This window comes from Saimiri boliviensis, chromosome 15 (genome assembly GCF_048565385.1).
Source record: "Saimiri boliviensis isolate mSaiBol1 chromosome 15, mSaiBol1.pri, whole genome shotgun sequence".
NCBI classification, from domain to species: Eukaryota; Metazoa; Chordata; class Mammalia; order Primates; family Cebidae; genus Saimiri; species Saimiri boliviensis.
The window spans coordinates 41,428,996-41,453,350 of record NC_133463.1 but is presented as its reverse complement, the minus strand read 5'-3'; the positions used below and the strand labels follow the sequence as shown (position 1 = coordinate 41,453,350).

General features: G+C 32.3%; 1 protein-coding gene across 15 annotated transcripts in view; it reads left to right on the top strand.

The window, feature by feature from the left end:
- The window catches only part of RALYL (RALY RNA binding protein like), a 768,288-nt gene that overhangs the window by 246,578 nt on the left and 497,355 nt on the right, over positions 1–24,355 (top strand). The gene's annotated exons all lie outside the window — the stretch shown is intronic.

The following is a 24,355-nucleotide window of genomic DNA, read 5'->3' as shown; positions in this document are numbered from 1 at the left end:
TTATTTTAAGCATTCTCTAATATCTTGTGTCTTATCTTACAGTATTTTATTGCCCCAGTTATGGGAATTACTCAACTATTGTTTATTGCAAATGTCTTTTAACCTCAGTATTAATCCAATTGGTATATATATATATATATATATATATATATATATATTTTTTTTTTTTTTTACTGAGACCAGAGTTTCATGCTAAAGTGCAATTGTAATTCTTTAATAATTTACTAATGACACATTCTTTAGAGAAAAATACTTCTTAAAGTAAAATCTACTAAAAAAAGAGCCTTGGCTGTACCAGTATAGTCTTTTAAGTCACTGATGAAAGTCTATTAATGAAGGTCAGATTGTCATATTTTTACATTATGTTTGGTAAATAACAAGACAAGAGACAGTATTTAATGTTTGTTCAAATATTTACTGTTAAAATATGAGTGGATGTATTTGTGCAGTTACTCAGAAGTTACTTAACTCCTTTAAGCTTCAGACACACACACACGCACACACACACACACACACACACACACACACACACACACAGAGAGAGAGAGAGAAATATATTTACCTTTCTGATAGCATGGTCATAATAATTACATTAGGTAAGATACATGTCACAGTACCTGGCACTTAGGACACAATAGCAGCTAAAAGCAATTTTGGTTTATTTTATTTTATTTTATTTTATTTATTTTATGAGACAGGGTCTAACTCTGTCACCCAGATTGGAGTGCAGTAGCTTAATCTTAGGGCAGCCTTCGCCTCCTAGCTTCTAGTTATCCTCAGGCCTCCTCAGTGGCTGGGACTACAGGTGTGTGCCACCATATCCAGCTAAGTTTTGTATTTTTTATAGAGACGAGGTTTCACCATGTTGGCCAGGCTGGTCTTGAACTCCTGACCTCAAGTGCTCCATCCACCTTAGCCTCCCAATAATTTGTCTTTTTTTTTTTTTTTTCCTCAGATAGAATTTTGCTCTTATTGCCCAGGCTTGAGTACAATTGCAGGATCTCTGCTCACCACAACCTCTGCCTCCCAATTTCAAGTGATTCTCTTGCTTCTGACTCCCAAGTAGCTGGGATTACAGGCATGAGCCTCCATGCCCAGCTAATTTTGTATGTTTAGTAGAGATGGGGTTTCTTCATGTTGGTTAGGCTGGTCTCAAACTCCTGACCTCAGGTGATCCACCTGCCTTGGCCTCCCAAAGTCCTGGGATTACAAACATGAGCCACCACGACTGGCCAATAATTTGTCTTTTTAAAATAATATGTCATTGACGATTTTGAATTACAATGTTGATGGTTACATAAATTGTACTCTTTTAAGCCTATTTCATTATTTGCACGTCTTTCTCCTTTCTACTCATCTTGAGCTGATGAGCTTGAATGACCCTTTTGCTCTGAACCTTAAGTCAAACCAAGTTAGAATAACTACTCTTATTTTTTCTATAACTATATTTCCTTTCTTGTATTATTATTATTTATACACACATTAAACATCTTTAGGTAATTATCTGTCTCCTAAATTATGTTATGTCATCCACAAGATATCAAACTGTATTTTACTTATAGAGGACATTTTATGATTTTAGCCCCAGTGCCAAGCATAGTTTCTGACATAAAACACATCCTCAGTAAGCATTTTTTAAATTGTTGAATATAAATAGCCTAAAAGACCATTGGAATCTGCTCAGAATTAATCTTTACTGCCAAATAAATTAACGTCCTGTTGACCTCAACTTAATTGTTTCATTTGTCAGGAAATAAAATTTGAATTGTTTGAAATAATCAACTTCATTTGTACTTCGCTCTAATAGTTCCTTGCATGTGACAATTGATGGTTTGCTATTTAAATGATATTACAAGTCAAAAATAATAAATGTGTAGTCCTTCATCTTCGTACCCTGGTTGAGTGTAGATATTGTAAAAATGTCCATTTAAGTAAAACAATGAGGGCATAAAAGTATAATTCTGTATTTCTGATCACGACACAAAATTAAATCTTTTCAACATATGTTTTAAAGAACACGTAGGGTTCTATACTGTATCGAGAATTTTTCTTATGTGAATTGTTGATTATATCAAGTCTTGAGGCTTGGAACAGAAATTTATTTTATTTCAAATTTGGGCCCACACGATACTGTGATAGCTTTACCCTAATTACAGAGCTGCTCCATTATCTTTCCTTTCTTTCCTCTTGAGGAAAAAATTCATTGAAGTATGTTTTAAGAACAAAAGATTTCAAACTTATAAATATATTTCATAGTCTTATAAAAAGAAAAGGTAAATCAAAGTTGGAACTTAGTGGTCTTTATCCACTATAAGTTTACAGCTGATAGGAAGGATGATCTATTACATAAAAAAGTAGTTTAGTTAACCTAACAAAACAAAAATAAGTTATATTTTGCTTGTATGGTATTAAAATATAAAATTATAAACATTAATATTGATAGTTTATTTCTAAAGCCACCTTATATTTTAAGTAGATGGTTTTCACCAGATCAACTTCTGCCTTAAAACGAATGTACTTTATTTAAGTGAAATGAGATAGCATGAGAATGAAGAATGCTTAAGAAATTTAAATATCATTATGATCTATTAATTTTGATTGCATTTTAAAAGTAAAGCATTTGTTACTAAAAATTCTTGAAATCTAATGACAGTAAGAAGTAAAAAAGATACTAAGTTAAACAAATGCAAGCTAATTTATTTATAAATATTTTATAACATTTTTTGAGTTTTAGACTTTATATGAAAATAATGGAATAGATGTCACCATAATAGGTAATTGTATGCAGTATGATAAGTCAAAGATTAAAGGGATTTTAAATCTACAAAAGGGATTATGAAATCATCTAAAAGGGACACTTAACCAAGACTGAGAGGTCTAGGAAAACTTTCTAGAAAATTTTGCTTCAGAATTGAAACTTGAAGAACTAGGAGGCATAACAAGGTGAATAGGAAAGAAAAGGAAATACATTTCAAACCCGTGATTAGAAGATTAGGACAAACATGGTCAATCAGGGAATTGAGTGGAAGTGTAAACCACAAATAAAAGTAAACAAACATAAAATGGGGAGACACCTGAGTTTAAATCATTAAAGGTGTTGTAGGTCATGTTGAGTTTATCATGAAAGCAATGGGGAATCACTGAAAGAGGTTAAGCAGAGTACCAACACTTTGCAGTGAAGGAATGGAGGCATGGGTGGTAAAGATGTAACTGTGGGGAACGGGAGCCTGGGGAAAGGACAGTGGATTGAGAGAGTTTCTGCTTTGATAGCTTCTATTTTCTCTATAAATAAAATTGCTGAAATTATCTCCAGTAAGTGAGAAAGAGGAGAGTGGAGTAGAATGTTTATGGAATGTGGTGAAAACATAAAGTATCATCTGTGGGGAAATGGGACAGAGAACTCATCTGCAAAACTATAAGGAATGATTGCTGGGTGTGTTGAATTTCCTCCTCAGTTTGTCAGGACACTACTTCACATATTTCTTCTGCTTCTTTGGAAGTTTATAGGAAAGGACAGAAAAGACTAAGTTCTTAAACTATAGAAATCTAGGTAGTTAGGTTGCTCTGAAATTTAGATTTTGCCTTATATAAAAAAACAGACCCAGTTTTAATAATATTCACATATAGTTGAAATAATGAGATGTGAGATTTTGGCTAAATACAGAAGGGACTGAAGTATATTTGCAAGTATACAAATATAACTGGAGGTTATGTACATGGGTATGAAAATCTTGAAAGGATAGAAGGGTAATTTGAAAGGGTAGAATATAGGATTTTAAAATGTTAAAGGCAGAGCAGTTCAGGGAAAGCCTAAATAATTCACCCCCAGAAAGAAACAATAATATGATTTGCTAACAGAGCTTTTGAAAATTAATATAAACAATTGATTGTCTCAAGGAACCCCATCATTTTTACTTCTAGGATTTAGTCACCAGAAAATAATTTATGTTGGCACAAATATTAACAATCTAGGATGTTCACCAGAGGCTTCTGAGTAACAGCAAACTATGTAAAACAGCTAAGTTGTGCAATAACTGAGGAGGGCTTAAATATATTATGGAAGATCTATATTTGTGGAAGTCTAAATGGGTAGAACGCTTATGGAAGCAACTTAACCTTGTCCATCAACTTTAAGTGCAAATATCTTTCAACCAAAAGTTCCACTCCTATAAATGCAGGTTTATTTGTATACATGCAAAATGAAAGCTGTACAAGGTATTTTATTGCTCTATTGTTTTAAGAGTAAAATACCCATCATAGAGAACTGCTTAGGTGTATATGGTGCATCCATAAAAGGGGTATTATGAAGCTATAAAAAGAAATGCAAAAACTTTTTATGGATGTAAAACGTTCTTCAAGATTCAGTGTTAACTAAAAAAAAAATCAGGGTTCACAACAGGGTGGTAAAATGCAATCTAAAAAAGGGGGGAAAGCTTATATATGTATTTGCATTCCTATAGATAAGATACTTTCAAATCTATGCATTAGAAAATAATATAGTTAGTTGCGGATGAGATGAGAAGTTGGAGGGTAGGAGAATAAAAGTGGAAAAAACTTTCATGTTCATTTCATTGTATATTTTTTTCGTACACTATAAATTTTGAATTATAAGAATGTATTACTATTTGGACATTTTAAAAAAACAAACTATAATATAACAAATATAAGCATAAAAGTTATTTTAAATCTTATGTTAATAGCTTGGAAATATATTCAAAATAATGAGCTTAGGGCAGGGAAGAAAAAAAATCACAAAAGAATATGCCTATAACACCTATATAATGCAGGCATAGTAAAATGATAAGCGAGTTTACCCCAAAATATCAACAGTGTTTGCTAAAGATGGTAGGATTGGATTGCAAGCAATTTTTATTCTTTGTATTTTGAATGTATCTACTGCATTTGCATTATTTACATTTGGGCAAGTTGGACCAATGTGCTATGAATGTTATTACTAAAGGGGAAACATTCTAAAAAATTACTCTGAGACAATTCCTGAGACTTCATTCTTTTAAATTTGGAAACGCTGTTTTTGATAGCTTACAATGAAATATAATACAGATAAATGTAGAGTCTTCTATGATACCTTCCATTTTAATCAAAAATCAGTGTTGTGACAGATATACCTACTAAGAACTTTTATCTGTTATAAATAAAATGCATTCACTCATCTAAATTAAGAAAATATTGCAAGAATGAGGCTACAAGACAAATCTAATGAATAGTAATATAGAACGTTAGAAGAGAAGGTTATTCATTTTAGTTGTGGTTATTCATTTCTCCATGGGAGAAAGCCCACAGAATTCACAACTAAAATGAATAACCATTCAATCTTATGTCTTCAGCATAATTGACAGTAAAGAAATAACTTCCATAAAACATTCAGATAAATGACCATATCCTGTAAGTACACTGTCTGCAAAATCTTGGTTTCTGGCACAAGCAAGAAATTTTAGTACAATTGTAAAATTAAATCTTCTGAAACATGTCTGTGCTTTTTCACTTACTACCAATTCACAAGTCTATTAAGTGTATGGACATGAGAGATGTCAAAAAATGTTATACTTCTTCATGGCACAAAATAATTATTTAAAAGTTTATGTTTAATGCATTTATTATCATTGGGATTAGATTTTTTGAAATAGCCTTCAGTTGAATGGTTTTAGATATGTATAAACATCTAAGCAGTAAGATTACAAAAGCCTCATTCCTCCCTTCCTCATTCCTCTAAATGCAAGGATGTATCATTAACATCTTGCATTTAGAGTGGTACATTTGTTACAATTGATGAGCCAGTATTGATATGTTATTATTAACCAAAGTCCATAGTTTACATTAGGATTGACTCTTTATAAGTCCTATGGATTTTGACAAATACATAATGACATGTATCTACCATTACAGTATCATACAGGATAGTTGCCCAGATTACAGCAGTGCCATTTTGTATTTCTACCAGCAGTGAATGAGAGCTCCTGTTGTTACACTTCCTTGCCACCTTCTTGTTTAGTCATTTTTTTTTATTTTAGCCATTCTAAGGTATATAGTGATATCTTGCTGTTGTCTTAATTTGCAATCACCTAATGATGTATGTTAATATGCTTATTTGTCATCTACATATCTTCTTTGATGAGATTTTCCTTCAGATATTTTGCCCGTTTTAATTGGATATTTTCTTATTGTTGCATTTTAAAGGTTCTCAATATATTTTGAATATCACTCTGTTCTCAGATGTGTGTTTTGCAAATGTTTTCATTTCCTCCTTATCTGTGACTTGTTCTTCCGTTCTCTGAACAGCATTTCAAAGAGCAGTTTTTATTTTAATGCAGTTCAGCTTACAATTTTTCTTTCTTTTATGTATTATGCTGTTGGTTTCACATCTGAAAAGCCATTGCCAAACTAAGTTCACTTAGATTTTCTATAAGGTTATCTTCTAAGCATTTTATACTTTTGCATTTTATATGCAAGTCTATAATCACTTTTAAATTAATTTTTGTGAAAGAAATAAAAGTGTCTAGATTCATTTTTTTTTCATGTGGATATCCAGTTGTTCTGTTGCCATTTGTTGTTTAAGGCTTTATTTTGTAAAACTTACTTTTCTTTATTTACTGACTTTTTAGTCTCTTCATAAAACACATGGCTTCAAGTTCATTTTTCTCTATTTCCTCCAAACTATCCCACCCTTTTTAAAAGTAATCTTTCATATCTTTCCAGCCACTTATATAATGCGGGAATCTCTCTCCTATAACATCTTGAAGTTCATCATGCAGTTCACACTAAGGGATCGGTGATGATTTTATACAGCAACCCACCTTTGTTTTGTGTAACCTGAGCTATCATTCACTCATTCAACATGTATTGAGCACCTATTTTCAGACAGGTATTAGTCCAAGAAATTGTGTTATGCTAAATTTATAAGTACTGTGTTCTGATTCATCCTTTTGAAAAATATGCAAATATTTGTGTATATATATATGCATGCATATATAATGATATAGATATACATATATATATATATATATATATATATATATATATATATATGTATGTATATATATAATTGCACTTTAGGTTCTGGGGTACATGTGCAGAACATGCAGGATTGTTGCATAGGTACCTTCATGGCAATGTGGTTAGTTGCCTCCATTCCCCTGTCACCTATATCTGGGAATTCTCCCTGTGTTATTCCTCCCCAACCTCCCTACCCCTTGCTGTCCCTCCCCTATTCCTCCCTCCAACAGACCCCAGAGTGTGATGCTCCCCGCCCTGTGTTCTCATTGTTCATTACCTGCCTATGAGTAAGAACATGCAGTGTTTGATTTTCTGTTCTTGTGTCAGTTTGCTGAGAATGATGGTTTCCAGATTCATCCATGTCCCTACAAAGGACACAAATTCATCATTTTTATGGTTGCATAGTATTCCATGGTGTATATGTGCCACATTTTCCTTGTCCAGTCTATCATCAATGGGCATTTGCATTGGTTCCAGGTCTTTGCTATTGCAAACAGCACTGCTATGAACATACGTGTGCATGTGTCTTTATGATAGAATGACTTATAATCCTTTGAATATATACCCGGTAATGGGATTGCTGAGTCAAATGGAATTTCTATTTCTAGGTCCTTGAGGAAGTGCCACACTGTCTTCCAAAATGGCTAAACTAATTTACATTCCCACCAACAGTGTAAAAGTGTTTCTGTTTCTCCACATCCTCTCTAGCATCTGTTGTCTCCTGATTTTTTAATGATTGCCATTCTAACTGGTGTGAGATGGTATCTCAATGTGATTTTGATTTGCATTTCTCTAATGACCAGTGATGATGAGCATTTTTTCATATATTAGTTGGCCTCATAAACGTCTTCTTTTGAAAAGTGTCTGTTCATATCCTTCACCCACTTTTGAATGGGTTTGTTTGTTTGTTTCTTGTAAATCTCTTTTAGTTCTTTGTAGATTCTGGATATTGGCCCCTTGTCAGAGGGGTAGATTGCAAAAATTTTTTCCCATTCTCTTGGTTGCCAGTTCACTCTAATGATTATTTCCTTTGCTGTACAGAAGCTGTGGAGTTTGATTAGGTCCCATTTGTCTATTTTGGCATTTGTTGCCAATGTTTTTGATGTTTTAGTCATGATGTCCTTGCCTATGCCTATGTCCTGAATGGTTTTGCGTAGATTTTCTTCTAGGGCTTTTATAGTGTTAATTATTATGTTTAAGTCTTTAATCTATCTGGAGTTAATTTTAGTATAAGGTGTAAGGAAAGGGTCCAGTTTCTGCTTTCTGCAAATGGCTAGCCAGTTTTCCCAACATCATTTATTAAACAGGGAATCCTTTCCCCATTGCTTGTTTTTGACAAGTTTGTCCACAATTAGATGGTTGTAGATGTGTGACATTGCCTCTGAGGCCTCTGTTCTGATCCATTAGTCTATATCTTGTTTTGGTACCAGTATCATGCTGTTTTGGTTACTATAGCCTTGTAGGATAGTTTGAAGTCAGGTAGCGTGATGCCTCCAGCTTTGTTCTTTTTGCTTAGAATTGTCTTGGCTATGTGGGCTCTCTTTTGGTTCCATATGAAGTTTAAGGTGATTTTTTTCCAGTTCTGTGAAGAGGGTCATAGGTAGCTTAATGGGTTTAGCGTTGAACCTATAAATTACTTTGGGCAGTATGGCCATTTTCACAATATTGATTCTTACTAACCATGAACATGGAATGTTTCTCCATCTGTTTCTGTCCTCTCTTATTTCCTTGAGCAGTGGTTTGTAGTTCTCCTTGAAGAGGTCCTTTACAACCTTTGTTAGTTGTATTTCTTGGTATTTTATTCTCTTTGTAGCAATCGTGAATCGCAGTTCATTCTTGATTTGGCTCTCTTTAAATCTGTTATTGGTGTGTAGGAATGCTTGTGATTTCTGCACATTGATTTTTTTATTCTGAGACTTTGTTGAAGTTGTTTATCAGTTTGAGACTTTCTCATTGACTTTCATATGTGTTAAGAGTATCTTTTACTCTCTTCCTTTAGCAGTGTTTGTTTTTCCAAACGTTCCTAATGTGACACTGATATAATTGTATCTGGGTGCAGTTTCACTTGTCTATGCTCCTCTCACAACGTTGTTTATTCAGTTATAGACATATTGCTCTAGAAGTTTTCCATCACGTGTAATGTAAAATGGGTCTATTACTTTCTGGTACATGGACAACATCCTGTACTAATTAAACTTTAAATCACTGGTATTTTCCTGCCAAGTAGCATTCTGCACTATCATATTAAATTTATTATAAAGTTAACATTTGCCTGATGGTCATATTCAATACTTTTTCAAGTGTGGGAAATCTCAATATGAGGGAATGTAGGAGTGGGGGACTACTTTTAATTAATTTTAATTTAATTATGTATTATACGAAGATATCCAAATAGGCAATGTAGTATAATAGAAAAATGCTGCACTTGGCTTGGAAAATTCAGATTTAGCATGTATCTGATACATACTAGCTGGTTTTGCTCAGTAAGTTATTTAACTTATTTAAGCTTCAGATTACTCTTCCATAAAATAATGAAGATACCAATGCTTGTCTTTTCTACTGTCTAATGTGTTTTGAGAAATTAATGTGGAAATATATGTAAAAATAATTCTAAGGTTTACTGAGAAATAATTTACATACAGCAAAAAAAAATCACCTTTTTTAGTGTACTATTCCTGTGATTTTAATAGATGCACATAGTCATGTACCCACTATCATAGTATAGAGCAATTCCATCACCCCATATATTTCCACTTGTCTCTTTGTTTTCTATGCCTGGCAACCACTGGTCTGCTTTGTATCCCTATAGTTTTGGCTTTTCTAGAATGTCATATAAATGGAATCATTCTGGATGTGGCTTCCTTCACTTGTCATAATTATTTGATATTCTTCCATGCTGTTGTATTTATCAGTAGTGAGTTCCTTTTTTATTACTATATTTTTAAAGTTTTTAATTTTATTGAAATCCAGTTGATTATTTAAAAAATTAAAACAAACTTTCTTATAAGTTGTTTTTAAATTGATTAGTTAAAAATGTACACATCCACTTGCATAGAATCAAGACAGTAACATTAAGAGAGTGATTATTCTCTTAAACCCTACACTACTATTTTTGGAAATATTTATTTATTTCAGATAAAAACTGAATCCCCAAGGGCATGTTTTTCAAAAAATGTAACTTTTTAATGTTTGTGGTCATATAGTTTGAGATGAAATTAAAAACAGGAGGTGGTTTTCTTGAAACATGTGGATTGAAAGGCCAAGGTGCGACTGATTGTATGGGTTTGTTTTTTTTTTTCTTCTTTTTTTCTGTTGCCAAAAAAAAAGCCTTTTTGAGTTGAACAAGAAAGGTATAAAATTAAAGTAATTGCAGTCTTCAAATTTTAGAAGCAACATGAAATCTTGCTGGCAATTTGATGTTTTACTGACATTGTGGCCTGCCAGCCTATTGTGAGGTACATCAGATGTGAATGCTGCTTATTTTCCCCAGTGACTTCTAAATGGTCTTGTGGAGTAGCTCTGATGATATGCCAGCAGTGTGCCGGCAGAATACCAGTTTGCGTTCCAGAGCCTGCTTCTCTAAATCTGAAAGTTATCCCATGTCCTTTTCTTGTTTCTTCCTAATTCGCCAGTTATTATATATAATTATATGTTAGAGGGATGATTACACACCAATGAATTACAATCAAACATGGCTTGTTAGTATATAAGCTTTGGTTGTTAATCACAATCATTTAAATAGGAGCTCACCCTCCCTGAAATGCAGATGCCATGTTACTATGAGTTTTTGTTTCCCAAATTGGAAACTTTTATATATTAGAAAGAACACTTCGGAGTCACGTGTTCATCATTACCTCTTTTCTGTAACATGGAGCATGGCCTCTTGACTCTGAGATACTTTTGTGAAACTGGGATCAATATATGAGTTTATCAAAAGAATGGTTTCTCCTACAACGTAAGTGTTGATTTTCTAATTTCTCGGTCATAGAAAGTCAAAGCACACCTTGCCTGGTAGAAAATATAACTAATATAAAAATAAAACAAATATATTGCAAAGTTATTACTATTAAAAGAAACACAGATTTTAAAAATCAGCTCTTTGTTTAGGCTTTTTCAGGAAGGATAGAAAATAACAACAACCAGCTAGGCACAGTGGCTGACACCTGTGATCCCAGTGCTTAAGAGACCAAAGAGGGAGGATGGCTTGAGGCCAGGAGTTCTAGACCACCCTGGACAACATAGCAAGACCACATCTGCACATAAATTTAAAAATAAAAACAAACAGAAAAACTTAGCTTAATGTGGTGGTGTGCGCGTGTAGTCCTGGCTACTCTGGAGGCTGAGGCGAGAAGATGACTTGAGCCCAGGAGTTTGAGACTGCAGTGAGCTACGATTGTGCCACTGCACTCCAGCCTGGGTGACCGAGAAAGACCTTGTCTCTAAAACAAAAACAAAAGCAACAACAACAAGAAGACTGGTTTCTCAGTCTCACAAAAGAGGACACACCGAATTGTATAACAGTCAACATTGTTTGAAAATAAATAAGCATTAACTAATGCAAACTTCATTAGATAGATGCAGCATAGGCCTCATTTATCCTAACGCTGCGACCTTGACAAATTTGTTAAACATCGTATACCTCATGTTCTGCATCTGTAAAATGGGAATACCAATAAGACATTTCTCAATGGATTTTGTGAGCAAGAAATAAATTAATATTGCTAAGGTTCCTAGGACACTTACTTGGTACATAAAAAATACCATAGAGTGTTTGTCATATAAGTAAACTTGGTAAGCCTAACATTATATTGAATTACAATAATTTGGACAATACTTACACATAGAAATTATAGGCTCAGTGTTTGTCTATTAAATGGAACTGCAAACTTCTCAGTAGAAACAGTTTATTACTTTATTCATAAAATAGTATGAATAGTGCTTTATTTTTTATCATTTAATCCAAATACTCTAAAACTTCGTTCAGGATTGGCTAATTTCTCATTTGCTGCTTATCTATTAACCAAACATTCAAGTACCACTTGTAAAAGAATGCTTTCCATTCCTTTATTTGATCATTCATTCATTTATTCATTATTATTCAATACTTTCTGTATCTTTGGCTATGCAAATTTGTGTGTATAAGGTATGCATTCTCTTATTTCCTCTTTTAAGGAAGATAAGTATATGAGTTTTTATAATGCAGGACAAAAAGATGTTTAGTGTTAGAAAACAGATGGAGAGCAAAATCCCTAGTGAGTTCAAAAGGGTGGCACTATTAATTCTCTCTGAGAGATGGGGGAAGACACTAAATTTAGCCTGAATAAATGATAGGATTTGGACATGCAAAGAGAGAATTCTAGACAAAGAGAACTATGAAATCTCAGAGGTCAAAAAATGCACCTTAGTATCTTTGTGTTTGGAGAACCTAGTCTATTTCATTGGAATACATACAGTACAGCTGGGGAAAATAAGATTAAAAATAAAATTTAGACCAATCGTAGAGAACTTTGAATGCAAATGAAGATTTTTACTTTATTCACTGGACAGAAAGGGACCTTCATAGAGTGTACACTCAAGCTTGAAAAAAAATGTAGACAAGGTCAGATCCTTGAGTGAAATAAATCTGGCCACTAGTTAGAAATTGAATGATGAAGAAAAATGTTTTTGACTTAATACTTTTTACTTTTTCAAAATCTTCCTTTCATTCTAACAGCTCTGAAAGTATTATTTTCTTCAGGAAATGGTTCTATGTGGATTGCCTGCTAGGTTACTTCCTTACAGAGATTTATTTTCATGGAATAATCTTTGAGACTGGATTGCAAAACTCTTCTTTTAGAAGTTGTCAGACCAAAATTCTTAACCTTGCTGAGCCTCAGTTTTAGGACTCTGTCACTTAAAAGTGGGGAAAAAATTAGGAAGCTTTATATAAATTCCTGGTAGTCCTTTACATTTATTGTGCATACTTGTGGGAAATGGGCAGGGCTACTCAGGTTTATTTAGAATTATCCAAATAATAGTTTGATTTATTTTTGAAGCTGATTAAGATATTTTAAGAATTAAACTCTTAAAAAATGTGCTAAATGTTCTTAAAGACTCTAAATTACATACTTAAAAGCAGAAGAATATTAGAGAAAAAGTTTTACAGTCATCAAATAATTTAGTTAGGCAATAATATTGGAGTCCATTTGAATCTGCCAGAAGGGATGTATTAGATTTTAAAACCTCATCATGATCATCCTTAAAGTGCTTTTATCAAGAGCTAAACAAAAAACTTGAAATTGAATTGGTGTAATTAGCAATATTTGATATGAAATAAACAAATACCAGTTAAATTACTTTTAATGTTATATACTTTAAATGGTTTATTGAAAGTTAATATCATAAAAAATAACTTCTTTCACTTTATTAAGCTTTTTCTTTAAAATAAAAATAGTCCTTCTGTGGCAAGTATTTTCAGAACAGTATACAGCATGGTATGTATTGAGCATTTTTGGATATGTTCATTTTGTTCACATTTTTTCTTTTAGCAGTGTCCTTTGGGTTTTCATTAGGTAATTAGCAGAAATATTTTAAGTTGAGAAAATGTGAACACTATGTCACTTGATAGTGTTATTTTTAAGAAATGAATTATTAATAGGTTATACACTCTATCTTAAATGTATTATCTGATCTATCATGTTAAACCAGCATATTATGCAAATAAACTCTTTTTATTTATTTTGGTTATTAGTATTAATATTGTTATAAATACTATTATCACTTTTCATTAGAATATAATTTTGAAAATCTTTGTCTCAAAAATAAAATGGAGTTTGGTTCATTATATGAATTTCTTGTTCATATTATTGAAGGTGACTTCTAATTCAGAGAGTTATTGATTCTAATGCATTAAGTAGCAAACTCATGACATTCTCTTTTTTATGAGATCTGATTTCAAAGAAAAGATGAGTCTGTTTCCTGTTTCAAAAATTGATTTATTGCCAGTTTCACCAGTATAGACATCATCTTTACTACAAAATTTAAACTGGGAAAGAAATAGAGGATTAGTAATAAAATAGTCTTGACTAATGATTACTTCAAAGCAGAAAGGTTAAATACGGTATGAATAAAATGTTAACAGTACATGCTTTCCGCTTGAGTAGTTTCATGCTTGTTCATGTAAAAGATCATATTGTCATTTGCCAAAAATATGGAAATCTTTGAAGTTGTCTGAATAAGAAAGGTTTAGAGAAGATATTTTAAATAAAAAGTATTAAGACAACTTTGGGGAAAAGTAAATTTCTAAGAATTTTTCCTACTAGAGTTTTATGTTAATTGGTTATAAACTATTGCTATAACAAGGAAATGGGGCCAGGGCAAGCTTCTGAGCACATTTCCTAGTGCTAGAGTATATTTTCTAGTGCTAGAGTATATTTCCTAGTGCTAGAGTATATTTTCTAGCTCCTTAGAGCATTGCATATGTGGAATGAATTTCTCAATGGTATTTCAAGCTCTGATTAATACTCAAGAGATTTCTTTGCAATTCTAGTATGTAATAATCTCTCAGGTGTTACCTTGGTGGGTTCTGACGGTAAAAGTTTAGTCTCATGGCATGGTAAAGAGATGTTCCTGTGAATGTACATGCATCAAGTTTTTAATGCTAAGAAACTTGGATATTTCAAACTATCTGAATTTATTTAGACTAAATTTTGTGTGGTAAATTTGAAATACACTGTACTCTGATGTCTATTTCTTTGAAAAAAGGAAATAGAAAAATCACAGTTTAACAGCAATTTCTCACCCTCTCCCCCACCCCTTTGATTTCTTGAGACCGGGTCTCACTTTCACTCCTCAGGCTGGAGCGCAGTGGCCCCATCTTAGCTCACTGTACCCTTGACTTCCAGAGCTCACATAATCCTCCCACCTCCTACCTCAGCCTCCTGAGTAGCTGGGACTATAGATGTACACCACCCTGCCCGGCTAATCATTTGTAATTTAGTGGAGAACGGTTTTCCCACGTTGCCCAGGCCTTTTAAACAATTTATTTTTAATGACATTTAAAAATATATAAGATAGTGTTTTAGACAGATTAGGGAAGTCTCTAATATAAAATTTTTGAGGGAAAATACCTTTAGGTTAGTCAAGGGCTAGAAAGAGATACATGTTTTCAGACAAACACCAAAGGATGACAGTTTCTTTTCTTTCATGAGAATTGTGAATTATAAGAAATTGTTAGCTGGTAGATTAGACAATTAGTGTTTACAAAAAAGTTTTTGGTAAAAGAAAAAAGAACTTTTGAATCTTGTGGCTAAGAAGTTATTAAAGGTATGGTCTACAGGATTTGTTTAAACCTACCGTAGTTGCTATTGTCTCTTTACTTTGGAGTGAACCAAATCTGTTCCATTAAGGTTGGCATAGTCTAGGTTGAATATATGATATGTAAAAATACTACTTAGTCAAAGAAATTACAATCCAGAAGTTTTTAAATTTGTCATTAAGTTTGCTAAATGATACATAGAGAAATACAAGTCAGTTTAGGAGGTCAGAAGAATTATAGTAATAACAGGCATTCATTCAATAAATACTTGTTATTACTACGTTTCAGGAATAAAATGGTGAATGAAGTGGATACAGTGCTTGAAGTCCTATGTCTTACAGAGATAAAGGTGAAACAGAGGGGAACATTTCGTAAGAAAAATTAAGGAAAATTGCCAATAAAGTAACGTGGTAGTTGAGGAGCCTTCTAGTGGAAGTCATTAAACAGGAAAGCCAGATACTATGCTAAATTAACTGTGAGATTAGTCTGATTCTATTTCACATATCCAATTCATTACATATGTATGTATGTATGTGTATGTGTGTATGTGTAGCTACATATAGATATAGATATAGATATAGATATATAGATATAAAGATATATAGATATACCTCGAGGGAAAGTTATCCTTGAACAATTTCTTGCCAATACTTTTATATTCCACAGACAGCATATCTAGTCAAAACTTTTTTCAAGCTTCCACTCCCATACACAGTGCCTTGACTCTTGTGGAAAACCTCTTTTGCTTTCTATAAAGATCAAAGCTATGCAAGATAAAGTATTTTATTCTTAATCTTCTTTATATCTCATCCAATTGTTGCTACTTCAGCTCTTACTGTTCTTGCTTCGAGGTTAACAGAAAAGTTTACTTTTTAATAATCTCTTAAGATTTTGAGTCAATGTCTTATTCCTCCTGATATTTGAAGGTTCTTGTCTCACATTTACTATCTCTTCTAACCATACATATCAATATTAGTATCCTTGTTCCCTCATTGCCAGATTTCTCAAATATGTTTATTCTGTTTATATATAGACATCCGTGGAATCAGGGCAAACATTTTGTGTTATGCTCTCCTAGGCATCTGACGTGTTAATGATTTGGGGGAAATGTTAATCCTATGCAGAGGTGCAGCAGATGCAGAAAGGAGCACAACATTGGAAAGCAGTTTTAATTCAATTGTGAACATTCTCAGTTACTGCAGGAGCTGACTGCAGTAGCTGCATTTGGAGCTCATCTGTATAGACATTCATAGCAAAACAGACACTATCACATCAGATTTTTATGTGGTAATGAGGACATGGCTTCAGAAGATGTGGCAGAGAAATAATATGGAATAAAAGGAACACAAAGGAGAGCTCCTAGATTCTCATACAAGGCAAGAAACATTGTGATAAAAAATTTGAAATCATACTATGTGGCTTTCTTTTCTTCTGTGTCATTCACTTACCACTATGTAAAGTACCAATCTGACTCATACTTTATTTTCTGGATTGAATTTCAACTCTTTGTTCCTATTGTCACATGATAGCTCTATTCATCATTTTGACTTAACTAGAAGATAGCCCTAATTCTTTACAACTTGTGCATCCATGTCCTATTTTTTTTAACCAAATTAGGTTGGGAGTTAGGGTAACTCCTTTACCATCAAACCTGTTGCTTTTTCATCATAAGCACTGTGTGTGTGTTTGTGTGTGTGTGTCTGCGTGTGTATGTGTGTGTGTATCCATTTGTCTATATATATATTTATATGTTTGTAATATAATGTATATACATTAATATACATTATATATCATATGTAAATATATTATATAATAAATATATTTATATAATGTTCATTTCTGCCATTGCAGAAAGTGAATATGATAGGAAATTGGAGGTCACCATTATTGAATTTATACATAACTTATATATATATATAAATTGTATACGTATATATATAAAATAAAATTATATATGTATGTCATATAAAAATATGTATATTTTTATAAATTTATTATAAATAAACATATATGAATTCAATAATGAGCATTATTTAAAAGTTGAGTTTTAGTGAAAAGAATTGAGTTAAAGCTTCACAGAAAGTAATTTTTACCATTTTATCCTGATTCTCAGTGCAAAGGCAATAATATTTCTAGCATTATTTCTCACAAAATGAGTAGAGGTTATATCATTAAATACCCTCAAGGAGTTATTATACACAAATGTTACATGAGAATTTTATGCTTAAAATAAGTTTTCTAGTTTGAATGCAAAAATCTTTTTTTCTTCCTTTCATAGACATTGTAATCAAAGATGGGCAGCATGGCATAAACATTTATATAATAAAATAAAAGTTTGGGTCAACCATTTTATTAACCATGAAATGGCACAAATTTGTTTTCCTAAAATTGCCAAAGCTTGTGTTTTACGATTCAAATAGTGCCTGAAATTTCCAAAGGACCACTTTTACCTTGAGAAAGGAATCCAGTTATTCTCAAATCATTTTATTTCCTCTCCTTAAAATGGTCAATTGACTGATTGTTTTTGTGCCTTTATTCTGGAAACTATTATGTCATTGGTATATCTAATAATCTTACAAAAGAGGAAAAATATAGTGCAGTTAGAACACACACTCTTTTTCAGATTATTGAGTTACTACTTAATGCTCTTGCCTCTTCCCCTTGAATCTGGTTTTTAGACACTGGAAAAGTGTATGCAAATATTCCTTAAGTATTATCTTAATAAAAATCCTGCTTTAACAGGATAGATTACAGAATTTTCTGAGAATTTGGAAACATTAATGACTTCGGATCACAGGGGTATCATTTAATGTCCAGCAGGTGTTGGAGACTGAAATATGACTGAAATTAAAATTCGCATCCTGAGATTTGGAATTTAAAGCTGATTTGTGCAAATGGATAATGATCCATAGTGATCATAAGCTAATTTAATCTTACTGGAAAGAATTGTAATATCTGACATGAATCAAATACATACCTACCAATAGACCAGGGGGATCCAGCCTGACTCATTTTTCTTGTTGTGCCAAATAAATAAGATTTGACTATTAATTATATTTTAAGCTGAGTATAAATAATATTATTCTGAACTGATCAAAAGATATCTATCTATCTGCTAAATTTAGAATATCATTATTAATATCTGGGAAAGATGAAATACAAAGAGTGTACTTTGTTTCGAGTAACTCATTACTGACTCATTATCATCATCAAAAAGAAAGTAAAGTGTGTTAATGAATAATCTTGCCTTTGACTGTACTTTCTGCTTCTAATGATTTTGCATCAATGAGAAAATAAAAATGCTTACTCTAAGGTCTGTCTGTAGGATTCCCTTAGGAAAACAACCTTCTTTGTTTAGGAATACACCTTAATGAGTGTTTTTAGTTTTGTAATTAAGGACTTCTGTGCATATCCTAAATTAGAAAGAGCAAGAAAAACAGCCGAAATGCTTATTGGGAGAAAATACAGAAAAGTAAAGAGGAATTTATAAAGGATGTAAGCAAAGTAGTCGAGATTTGATGGGAAAAAGAAAGCCAAGAAATGTGGTGGTAAGATACAGTTCAAGAGAGGGGACTTTTGGAGTTCCTACTGCATTGAAAAGATAAGCCATTTTTTCTGGAGATCCTAGTAGAAAGTAGAAGGACTGGTAATAGCAGATGACTTTTATATCCATACAGATTTCTCATTTTGAGTAATAAAGCACAGCTATGAAAATTTGCCCAAGGTAGGCTTAATAATCTTTGTTGTAATTAATTTTATCTGCAACTGATGGATGACCTTATAAAGTAAGTAACTCATAAAATAGAGATAGTCAGAGAAAAATGTCTAAAATAAATAGAAAATTTCCATATTTCTGCATTGTTTTTATACTATTATGACATTTAGTATTATCTGAGCTTACAGATATCTGAACATATTTGCTACAAAATACACACTTTGTTATCATAGCCATGTATTATGAATAGCAGAAACAAAGTTCAGTGTGCTAGCAGGAGATGTAGAAGTCTTGGCCAAAGCAAGATAAAAAGAACAATTAGGAATTGAAAACAGGTCGATTTTTAAGAGATTCTTAGTAACTTTTATAAATTATGTTCTAAATTTCATTGTTCAATTTTCACTAGATTATATAGAAATACAATTTGATTGTTGTTGTTGTTGTTGTTGTTGTTTGTTAGTTTTTTGAGACAAGATCTCGATCTGTTACCCAGGCTGCCATGCAATGGTACCATGACAGCTCACTGCAGCCTCAAATTCTTGGGCTCATGTGATCCTAATACTTCAGCCTCCCAAGTAACTAGAACTACTTGTATTCCTATTTTGAATTTTATCAAAAAGACTTTTTATGACTGTTCATAGAAATTCTATTTATAATAGAATTTAAATAGAATTTAAACTTAGAAAGTATCTGAATATCTATGAGGTAATGGATTAAAAAAATGATTGGATAATGAATATTCATACAACAGAATACTCAGCAATAAAAAGAAAGAATACATGTACAAACACTGATAAATATTACAAACATGCAAATCATACAAAGCTAAGCACCCAAGAGCTCACATTGCATTTCATTTGTATGAGTATCTAAAACAGTAAAACTAACCTATGGACCTGTAAGTTAAAAAGATGATGATAGACTTAAAGGCCGAGGATGGGATTTGACTAGAAATTGAAAGAAAATATTCTTGGTGGTAGAAATATTCTATATCTTGTTTGGATGCTGTTGTATAGACATATACAATTATCAACTCTCATAAAATTGAATATTTGAGTGTTATATATTTTAATGTATGTAAATGATACCTAATTTTTAAAAGAGAAAAAGCAAACCAAAAACCAAAAAAGGAACTTTGCAAAAACATGTTGTTCTAATATTGCTCTCAGACTTAGGGCAAAAGCTGTGTAAGAAAAATTGGTAAGTTTATTCAGCAGTGGATTTTCTTTAAATAATATGCTTATACTTTATTTTAGTACTTAACAAAACCAGAAATTTTTAAAAAGAATAAATTGATTAGTAGAACTACATTGTTCATAACATAGGAATACAGCTCTCCTTTGTTTAATTTTTTCAAATAAGGGTGGAAACAATATCCCATAATAAATAACATTAGTGAAAAACTATACTCTGTAAGTTATTTCTATGTTTAATCCTGATCTTTAATAAAGATGCTTGGCTGATCTGGTTATAGTGAATATTTGGCATAACCAATTTTATTTTGTTTGTGACATTTTTGTGTGGTGATTTATGCTCAAATTATAGCTTTGTGGTTTCTTTTTTAAACTATTAAATAATTGTCCTGTTTATCTGTCATCATTTGCAAACAAGTAGCCTCTCCAATTTCACGCAACATTTAGCAACCTAAAAAATCTCCTTTAGACTGTAACTTGCCACACTGAAGCCACTCAGTATAGTCAGGAAGGGAGACCATAATGGTCAGGAAAACAGAACACAGATATGCACAACAAAGATCTGTGTATGCCAAAATATATGTTTTACAATAGTCTTTACAATACTTGTTTTTACTTTTTAAATTACTCTAGGGAGTTGTGTGTCTGTTTCACCTCCTGTTCTTGTAGATTAGATGATCTCCATTAATGTACTCATCATTAAAAGAATTGCAAGATAACCAAATTATTTGGTTTGCCATGGCATAAATTTAATAGATTTTGCACTATTATTAGGAATAATGACACTCTTATAGGCCACTGATTCACCGTTGGGACATTAAAGTCCTATATAGCCACGAAATGAAAATAGCACATTTGATTTTTTGCCTAGATTGTCAGATATGAAATATACAAACTGTGCTTGGTACTATTTTTCTGTATTGGGTTCAAATTAACCTCTTTATGTAAAAGATAATTTTGTGATTTTTTTTTTTTACTGTCCGTATATTTTGAAAAGATTTTGAAGATACACAATGTGGAGAATAAACATGAAATTATTTAATGAGAATTAGCATTTAAAATAAAGATAATATTGTTTCAATTTCTAGTTTTAAATTGCAGTGTTACCTCTAAGTGTATTTTCCTCTAACTTGCATGGCTACATTACATGATATGATACTTTTCTAATACTCTAAAAACCTATAACTTAATTTTTTTCCTCTGGAGATAAGACATAAATTTTGAAACACTAGACTTGGCCTGTAACTTTTACTCTTCATCTTCTGAAGGTGTAAAGTATTCATTGCTATTGCAATGTAGACCTTGTGAAGTCATCAAAGGCCTCTGAGTACTTGTAGTTAATTAGGCTATGTTGCTGTAACTGATTAATGACTTTCATAGGATGGTAATATCCTGGAAATTTCAACTTTGCCTTAATAGCACTGTGCTCTCTATTTAATAATAATGCAAATAATTGCAAGTCACTTAAATAATGTACCTTTGTCCTTAAGCTTAATTTTGCCTATATGCAACCAAGCAAAGATATCACCAACTCAACGATGGAAAATGCAGTAACTGATGAAATGATGCAATGATTAATTGGGAGGGCAGCAATTATCGAAATACAACAGAGAGATAGAAGCTATTGTGGTTTTGCAAAGCTGTTAAGAGATAAAGCATGCTGAGTTGCAATTGGAAGCCATCTCTGAACAAAAGCCTGCCATTTTTATATGCAGTGACATTTTCTAAAGCAGAATATACAGTTTTACTTTGTAATGTTTCATATCTTGTTTTATTCATTTGTTTTATACATTCTGTTTCTGTTTTAATATGTTTAGCTTTCCTTTTGAGCACACATTAGTGAATTACATCCATTTAGATATGTAATTTTTTTCTATTTAATTTTTCTGTAAGATGTATTTTTAAATCATCACATATTTAATGCAGCTTCTCTTTTTTAAATAACTTTTGTCAAGTTGCCAGGTTTTCTTGATATAGATAGCACCTTAGAAATCAAGAAAAAGGGACCGTTCAGTAAACTTAACAAATATGTATTAAGTGTGTCTGCTCTGCAAGGGATAAAGCTTGGTACTAAGAAAACCACAGCCAGAAAGACAGACCAGGTCTTAATCTTTTTAGAGTTCTTGAAAATAGAGTCAATATATAAAAAATTAAGTAGGCCATAATCTAATAAATTAACACTGCAGTATAATACAGATATATTTAAAATGCCATAGGATAACCAAAGAGGCAATGAATAATTCTGGTTGTGCTTTTCAGAGGAGAAGGAACCCTCAAGTGGAAGGATATCAGGCAGAGAAAGAACATAAGCAAAAGCAGGGAGGTGTGAAATGTCAGGATGTGTACTGGGAATGATGAGTATTCTAGCAGAACTGTAGATAGGGTACTTTCTCTCAAACATGGGTAATGAACAGAACACTTTAAACAACAACAACAAAAAAGATCTTGCCAATCTACAGTATTCATTCAAATTATTTTTGTTAGTTTTACATACATAATATTTGTTTTTCCAACAATAAAACTTCAAAACATATCTATTCATTAAAAGTGAACAACCTCACAAAACCAATTAAAATTTAATTATCACATTAACTAAAGTGATATGTGAGTTTTTATTTTGGGGTATGGTGAGCTTAAACAATAAACTAGTTTTTAACTAGTTTATTCACTGATCTGTAAATTGAATATGCCAATCAATTTAAGTATATGTCAAACTAACATACCATAATAATGATTAGCAAGTAGTGTTATTGAGTTATTAGATGACAAAGTCTGTAATAACTGTTTCCATCCAGTATCTTATTTATTCTTCTAAATACTTTTTCGAGTGGCTTTCCATACGGTACTTCTACTTTAATGGATGTCCTCTTACCTCTCTGCTGCCCCTTTTTGGATATTGTTGTAGCTTTATCCTCTTCTAATTTTCTAATATTGGAATATTTAAGGGTTTCATTCTTAGTTGTGTGTACTCTATCTTTGGATGATCTCACATAGTTTCATGAGTTTAATTTTCCTGTATATCCTAACAACCATCCCATTTATATCCAATCCATATTTCTTTCTGAAACTGCAAACTCATATATTAAACCAGCTCCTTGATGTCACCACTTGGGGGTCTAGCAGACTTCTCATACTCAATATGCCAGTTTTAAACTACTGATCTGGCTGGGCACAGTGGCTCATGCCTGTAATCCTAGCACTTGGGGAGGCAGAGGCGGGTGGATCACTTGAGGTCAGGAGTTCAAAACCAGCCTAGGCAACATGACAAAACCCCATTTCTACTAAAAATATGAATATGAAAATTAACCAGGCATGATGGTGCATGCCTGTAATCCCAAATCCTCAGGAGGCTAAGACAAGACCATCCCTTGAACCAGGGAAGCAGAGGTTGCAGTGAACCGAGATCGTGCCACTATCCTTCAGCTTAAAGGACAGAACGAGATTGTCTCAAAACAAACAGGAAAACAAAACAAAACAAAAAACAAAAACTACTGATCTCTTCAGACCTATTCCTCTTTCAGTCTTCACCATGTCTCAGTTGATGGCAATTTCGCTTCAGTTATTCAGGACAAAACCTTGGAATTTTTCTTTACTTATTTTTTCTCTCATCCAAGATCCAAAGTCTTTCAGGAACTAATGTGTTTATCTTCAAAATATATCCAGAATATGAAGCCTGCTCTCACAATACCCTCTGTTACCACTGATATCCAAGCAACCATTATGTCTTGTCTATGTTTTTATAACAGCATCCTCCTAATCAGTGTCCACATTCTCCTGTTGTCTTCCCACAGTTCATTGCAATGGATTCTCAAGAAATCTGTCTGTGTCTTCATTCTGTTATGTAAGTTTGTCAGGATGTGACCCCTGTAATTTGAAAAATAAAAAATAGTTAGAATTATGACAGTAGCTTACAAGGCTCCATGTGATATGATTCCCCAACTTTCTTTTTATAGACTATGGAAGCAGTGTGCCTAGTGTGCATTTGATGCATACATTGGATTATTGTTTAGAACTCCTCTCACCTATACAACAACAATTTAATTAGTAAAAATAATGAAATAAGTAATTATAATAGCCAGAAAATAAACTAAAAATATTTTTTATTCAACTTTGTATATATAATCATGAAAATATATGTAA